This window comes from Papaver somniferum, chromosome 2 (genome assembly GCF_003573695.1).
Source record: "Papaver somniferum cultivar HN1 chromosome 2, ASM357369v1, whole genome shotgun sequence".
NCBI lineage: Eukaryota > Viridiplantae > Streptophyta > Magnoliopsida > Ranunculales > Papaveraceae > Papaver > Papaver somniferum.
In genome coordinates, this window is record NC_039359.1 from 168,019,187 (window position 1) to 168,025,881 (window position 6,695).

The window sequence follows — 6,695 nt, forward strand, 5'->3', positions numbered from 1 at the left end:
TCTTCGTTGAAGTTTGTTGACGTGCCTCAATTGATGTTTGTACTTGTAACACTTTGATAGTTCATGAACTTTTAGAGAACAAAATGAGCACGTCAGTCTTGGATAATATTCAGGTATCTGAGATGTGCATGCAGCTAGACACATAGTGGAACCTAAAACATTACAAACAGAGTTTCCAAAGAATGGGTCAATTTTTTCTTCCAGATTGGTTGAGTTTTCTTCTGAAAGAATATCGAGATTGATGTATGTATTGCTACAATTATCAAAATCAATATTTTCACCAAGAAGTGAAACACTTGATTTATCGTCTTTATTAGAATTATAGTTATCAGACATTTCATCAAGAGTTACAACAAGACCTTTGTTCCCAGTGTATTTCTTCCTATTTGGACACTCGTTTGCAAAATGGCCAAATCCATTACACTTAAAGCACTAAGGCATATCCTCGTCATCAATTTCATCAGTTTCCCTGTTTTTAGGAGGAATACAATTATGAGGTTTAACTGATGCTTTAGGCTTATCTTTGGAGAACCGTTTACTTCTCTTCAACATAAGATCCCTAAACTGTCTTATGATCATTGAGACTGACTTGTCAAGATATTCATCTGATGAATCAGTCTCAGAGTGATCGTCTTCAGAGATATACACTTTTTTACTTTTGTCAAGTAATTTTGTGTCTTTTAGTGCTTTGAACGCAACATCCTTAGATTTGGATGAATGCTCGTGATCAAAGATCTTAATATTCCCAACTACTGTATTTCTGGAGAGATTATCAAGGTTATTTCCCTCAACGATGGCATGCTTCTTAGAGTCGTATCTATATGGCAGCGATCTGAGAATTTTCATCATAATGTCCTTTTCAGGAATAGTCTTACCCAATGCAAAAGATGCATTAACAATTTCAGACACTTTGTGATTAAACTCATCAAATGTATCTTCACATGCCATACGAAGGTTTTCCCAATCGGAATTAAGGTTTTGAAGCCTACCTTCCTTTTCACTGGAGTTACCTTCGAATACGATTTCTAAGATATCCCACGCATCTTTAGACCTAGTGCAATTTGACACGTGGTGCTGAAGATTTGGGGCAATGGCATGTATAATAGCATTCAAACCGTCTGAATTTTGCTTTGCACCAAGTATCTCGGCAGGGCCGTATTCACCAATGTCCTTGGGAACGTTTACATCTATAACTGCCACAACGGGAGCATTATAGACATTAGTTACATATACGCATGATTGAAAATCACGTGCTTGAAGAAAAGCTCGCATAACAATTTTTCACCATAAGTAATTAGAGTCATCGAAGACTGGTGGTACGTTAATAGAGATAGCTCCTCTGTCCATAGAGTCATATCGCTACAAACACAGACTTGTAAGGTCTTTAAACGTGTTTGACTGCTCTGATACCAATTGAAAAAGCGAGGGTACAACAACCACACCCAATATTTCACTTAGCAATATGTATGGACTAACTCCAACATACTTTCTAGAGATTCAACTAGACAGACATGCTCAATCTAGATAAAAGCATATCAAAGGAGTTAATATCTCAATCTCTCGATTTGATCTATACTCAAGCAAATAGAAATCTGCGTGTCTTTATCAAATACTATAGAGATAACTTGGATGGTACCAAAGACCAATATCCAAGTGTCAATCAATTTAAATCAACAACCAAAGGTCGGATATTCTAATTGATTGAACTAACGCACAACCTGTGATATTTCAATTATATAAGAAAATATAATGCGGAATAGATATAATACAGACACCAGAATTTTGTTAACTAGGAAACCTTAAATGCAGAAAAACCCCGGGACCTAGTCCAGATTGAACACACACTGTATTAAGCCGCTACAGACACTAGCCTACTACAAATTAACTTCGTATGGACTGTAGTTGAACCCCAATCATTCTCACACTGATCCAAGGTACAGTTGCGCTCCTTACGTCTCTGATCCCAGCAGGATACTACGCACTTGATTCCCTTAGCTGATCTCACCCACAACTAAGAGTTTCTACGACCCAAAGTCGAAGACTTTAATAAACAAATTTGTATCACACAGAAAAGTCTACAGTAATAGATAAATATGTCTCCCACAGAAATACCTACGAGTTTTGTTCCGTATTTTGATAAATCAGGGTGAACAGGAACCAATTGATAACCCGGACTTATATTCCTGAAGAACAGCCAAGTATTATCAATCACCTCACAATAATCTTAATCGACGCGACGAAAGAAGATATTGTGGAATCACAAACGATGAAACGAAGATGTTTGTGACTACTTTTATATCTTGCCTATCGGAGATATCAATCTCAAGCCAATATTTGCGATTGTACTCGTACGATAGAAACATCAAGATCAGATCACACAACTACGAGAAAATAGTATCGGTCTGGCTTCACAATCCTAATGAAGTCTTTAAGTCGTTAACCTGGTTTTAGAGAAGAAACCAAAGGTTAAAGGAGATTCGACTCTAGTTTACACAACTAGTATCACACGTAAGGTGTGGGGATTAGGTTTCCCAGTTGCTAGAGTTCTCCCTTATATAGTCTTTCAAATCAGGGTTTGCAATCAATGTTAGCTTGGTAACAAAGCATTCAATATTCACCGTTAGATGAAAAACCTGATTAGATTCAAGCTAATATCTTTCAATCGTTAGATCGAATACTTAGCTTGTTTCACACAAATGAAATGCACGTTTCTAGGTTTGTGTAACCGTACCCAAACATGTACATTTGTTGGTTCAACAATAGTTAACCAAATGGTTAGCCATACGAGCACTTTCATATCAACCATCTTCTTCTTCACCATAACTAGTTCAAATGACTCAAATGAACTAGTTAGAGAGTTGTTAAATTGCAAGGAAATCTTATGTAACTACACAAGACACAATTGAAGCAAAAACGATTTGATTCACTCGAATCGGTTCATGAACTTTATATCCACTGTTTGCAATTAGCATTCCCTAGTTTATATAAACATGAGTTCACAAACAATCATCTTTAGATATAACCAACTCAAGTTCACGGAATGGGTTCGCGGACTTAAGTTCCCGGAAGGAGTTTTTAAACTCCAGCAGATTTTCTCGGGTCGAGAACTTCCGCCAGTTCGCGGACTGAGTTCATGGCTCTTGTTCTGGTTCTCTTGATCAACAAAGTTCGCAAACTTCGGTTTAAGGAACAAAGACTTATACATATATGTGTTTCCATAAAAATGCTTATATCCAACATGGTTATATAATCTAAACTCTTTTTTCAATCATTGAATCATTCTTAGAGGACGTTATATAGTTGTTATTCACAAACCATTTTTCGTCAAAGCAATTTTCAAAGTGACTGAAACATAACATGACTTTAGTCACTAGGTAAAGATGAACTTGGCCAAAGCGAAAGCTTACCGACACATATTTCGAGAAATAGATAGGCGAGATAAACTCGGCTCGAAATAGCAAATTTGTATATTCAAAGTTTATATAGCAAAACGACTTTTGTCTCAAGGTAAGAGGTAGAGTAAATAGACTTTTGAGTGATAGATATATTCAAGTCTCCACATACCTTTTTGTCGATGAAGTTCCACTAGTTCCTTGAGTAGTTCTTCGTCTTGTATGATGATCCGCCATGGAGTTCTTGAGCTCAACTACACTTTCTATCCTAGTCCGAGACTTAGCTATAGTAGGCTAGAAATCAAGACTTATAATTTTGATCACAAAACATTGACAAACATGCTTGAGATAGCAACGCATGCGAGTTCGACCGAGCAATGCTCTAACACTTCCAAGCACTCCAGTAATTCTGAACGTGTTCAACTCAGCATCATCGTTGTTGATGATCCGTAGCTATAACAATGAGAAAACAGTTGCTCTCAATCATTGTTATACAGTGTCATAGTATTATCACACAATATCAAAGTCCAATTGTATCACACTTTGACAAAAATACTATGGTGATATGTATCACTCCCCCTAAGTCAATACCTTATCTCACATGAAAACTACTCCCCCTTACATAATGATCCGTAAACCATATGTATTTGTAATGTGAACTACACATTAATTCTCCCTATGTTTGTCAATATAAATTGGCAAAGGTACGAAAACTAGCGGGATCCTAATGAAATTTCCATACAGATACTCCATGACCAAAAGATAACATATCAACTTTGTTTCGATGATTTCACATAGACGAAACTAGTGTATTCATGAATGAGTTTATAAAGATACAAGAAAACTCATACAATAATCCACAGCTGCACTCCCCACAAAGATTTGGTAATTAAGCACTAGTTCAAATGAGAACTCTCTCCCATAAAATGTGATTCCTGAAAGAACAACAAGAGCGACCTTACTTTCACAAGAAAAGAAGGATTTCTTTGGACATTAACAAATCACATGAAACATGAATTTGTATCCAAAATACTGAATTAAATTAACCACATGAGAACCCATGATTAATTTAATCGAAAATTCTCATATAAGAAAACTTACGGAGCCGCACAGTATTTACACAAGGATGTAAATCAGGGAAAGACTAATATTGCGGAATATCCAAAGATTCATTCTATTTTTCACCAATATTTGCATAGAGACGCATAATAAACTTAATATTTGTAGACAAAAGTTCATCCTATCTTCACCAATATTTTCATAATGATATAATAGGCTTAACTTTTGTTGTAAAAAATTCATTATATCTTTTATCAATAAAGACATGATAGACTTAACTTTTGAGCAAATATGGGACAATCATAGTTCACAGACGCTAACACACATATCCCATAACAAGTTGCAATACATAAAACCATAAAGATTAATACTGCAAAATCATCTTCCAAATAAACTTTAGAATATAAATATATAAATTTAAAAACATTGCAAGATGAAAAACGTTGGAAATGACTATGTGTGTACTCACAATAATTGATATTCCAAACTCTAGTTATCCTTCTTAAAACACAAGAATAAATTCTCATAAGTAGTTTCCTAGACAAAATAACTCCTAGGAAGAATGCAACTGAGAATCATCAGACATGACCAGCAACCAGAGACCGAACATAAACAAGTTCATCAATCGCTTTCCTTAGTTCGTTTTTCTGAAATTCAAGATTCTTTGTTGCAATTCCAAGTTGTTCACGTACGACCTCAAAATCTCGAAGAAGATTTCCTGCCAATTGAGATGACATCTGAACTGGAAGTTTGTTTTCATGATCAACAACTGATAGAAAGTTATGAAAACAGGGTTCTCGTGAAACTCAAAAACCTTGCCCTGTTCAACACTGTTTTCCTTTTAGCATCCATCCATTGTGTGCGCCAAAGAGTCAGAGAACTTTCGACGTTACGGAGCGTGTATGTGTCAGGGAAAGAAAACTATGATACATATGTATGAGTGTATCATAAGAAAACCCTAGGCATACTTGTTCATATTCGGTACGGGTCGGGTGCACGTACGCTCATGATTGAGAACCAAGTTCAAAACCAAGAGAGTGACAGAGCCTAATTTAGAAGTAGTTTTGATAAGACAATCAAAGAAAAATTCTAAACATATTGACATACGATCTTAGCTCAAAAGATCATAAGATAATTGTTGAAGAACAACAAATCACCCGTCAATGAGAAAAAAACAAGATTTTTTCAAGGTAAGCAACAAAGAGAATATTCTAAAGAGTTATTGATCAAAAATATTACACTATAAAATACTGGAGCAGGGCCCAATAGTAAGATGACCATTATAACAAGAAAAATAACAATAATAATACAACATAGACCACTTTCTCAAGACAGAAAACTTCTTGAGAATTATGAGCATCCTCACACGGTTTCTCTTTTGAGCAGTCAAGTTGTATTTTTATGAGCACATTGCTCATCAACGATATTGAAATTTTCCCTTTTACTTTCTTGAAGATCTTCAGAAGAAACGAAAGGGTTAGTCAAAAGAGAATTATCAAGAGGAGGGCAAGAGATACCTGAAACTGCTTCATTCCTTGCCTTCTTAATGATGCATCTGAGTCTATTTATACTTGTCTTGAGATCCAAGACACGATTATTGATGTGAATGTAATCAGGAGTAGACAATTTAGATTCAAGGCTTTCTTGCGGGAGAGGCAAGGAGTTTGAACTCTTCTTCTTTCGTCGATGACTTTTTCTTTTTACAGAGTGAATTGAAGAGTCAGTTGTCCATATGACATTCTTCCTTTTACAATTGTAAATAGGTATTGTGTCATATTTACAATCAAGAAGTGGCTCATCATAACACTTTTCTTGATTGCAGATGAGACCTTTTACTTCAGGAAAATGAGAGGTAGGTTTGATCACTTCTTTAGACATCCATACGAGAATGTTATGAAGTTTTCATTTCGCAATCGAAAACGACATATCCTTTCAAGGTGACCTTTGTTCCCGCAATAATAACAGTTGTAGGGAATATTTTTGACTTGAAAAGACGAGGGTACCCAAATATACCTCAATCTAAAACTTTTCCACCTATAAGTCCTTTATCCGAAAGTGATTGTCTATGGACTGAGTCGAGACAATACAACTAATCAGTTCACACTTCGTGTGATCGTCTATGGATACGAGATCGAGACAATACGATAACAAGATAACTTGTGTAATTAACTATGGATACAAGATCGAGACGATACAACAACGAAGTATGTTTACTTGATAATAGGTTCAGACTTAACCAAACAC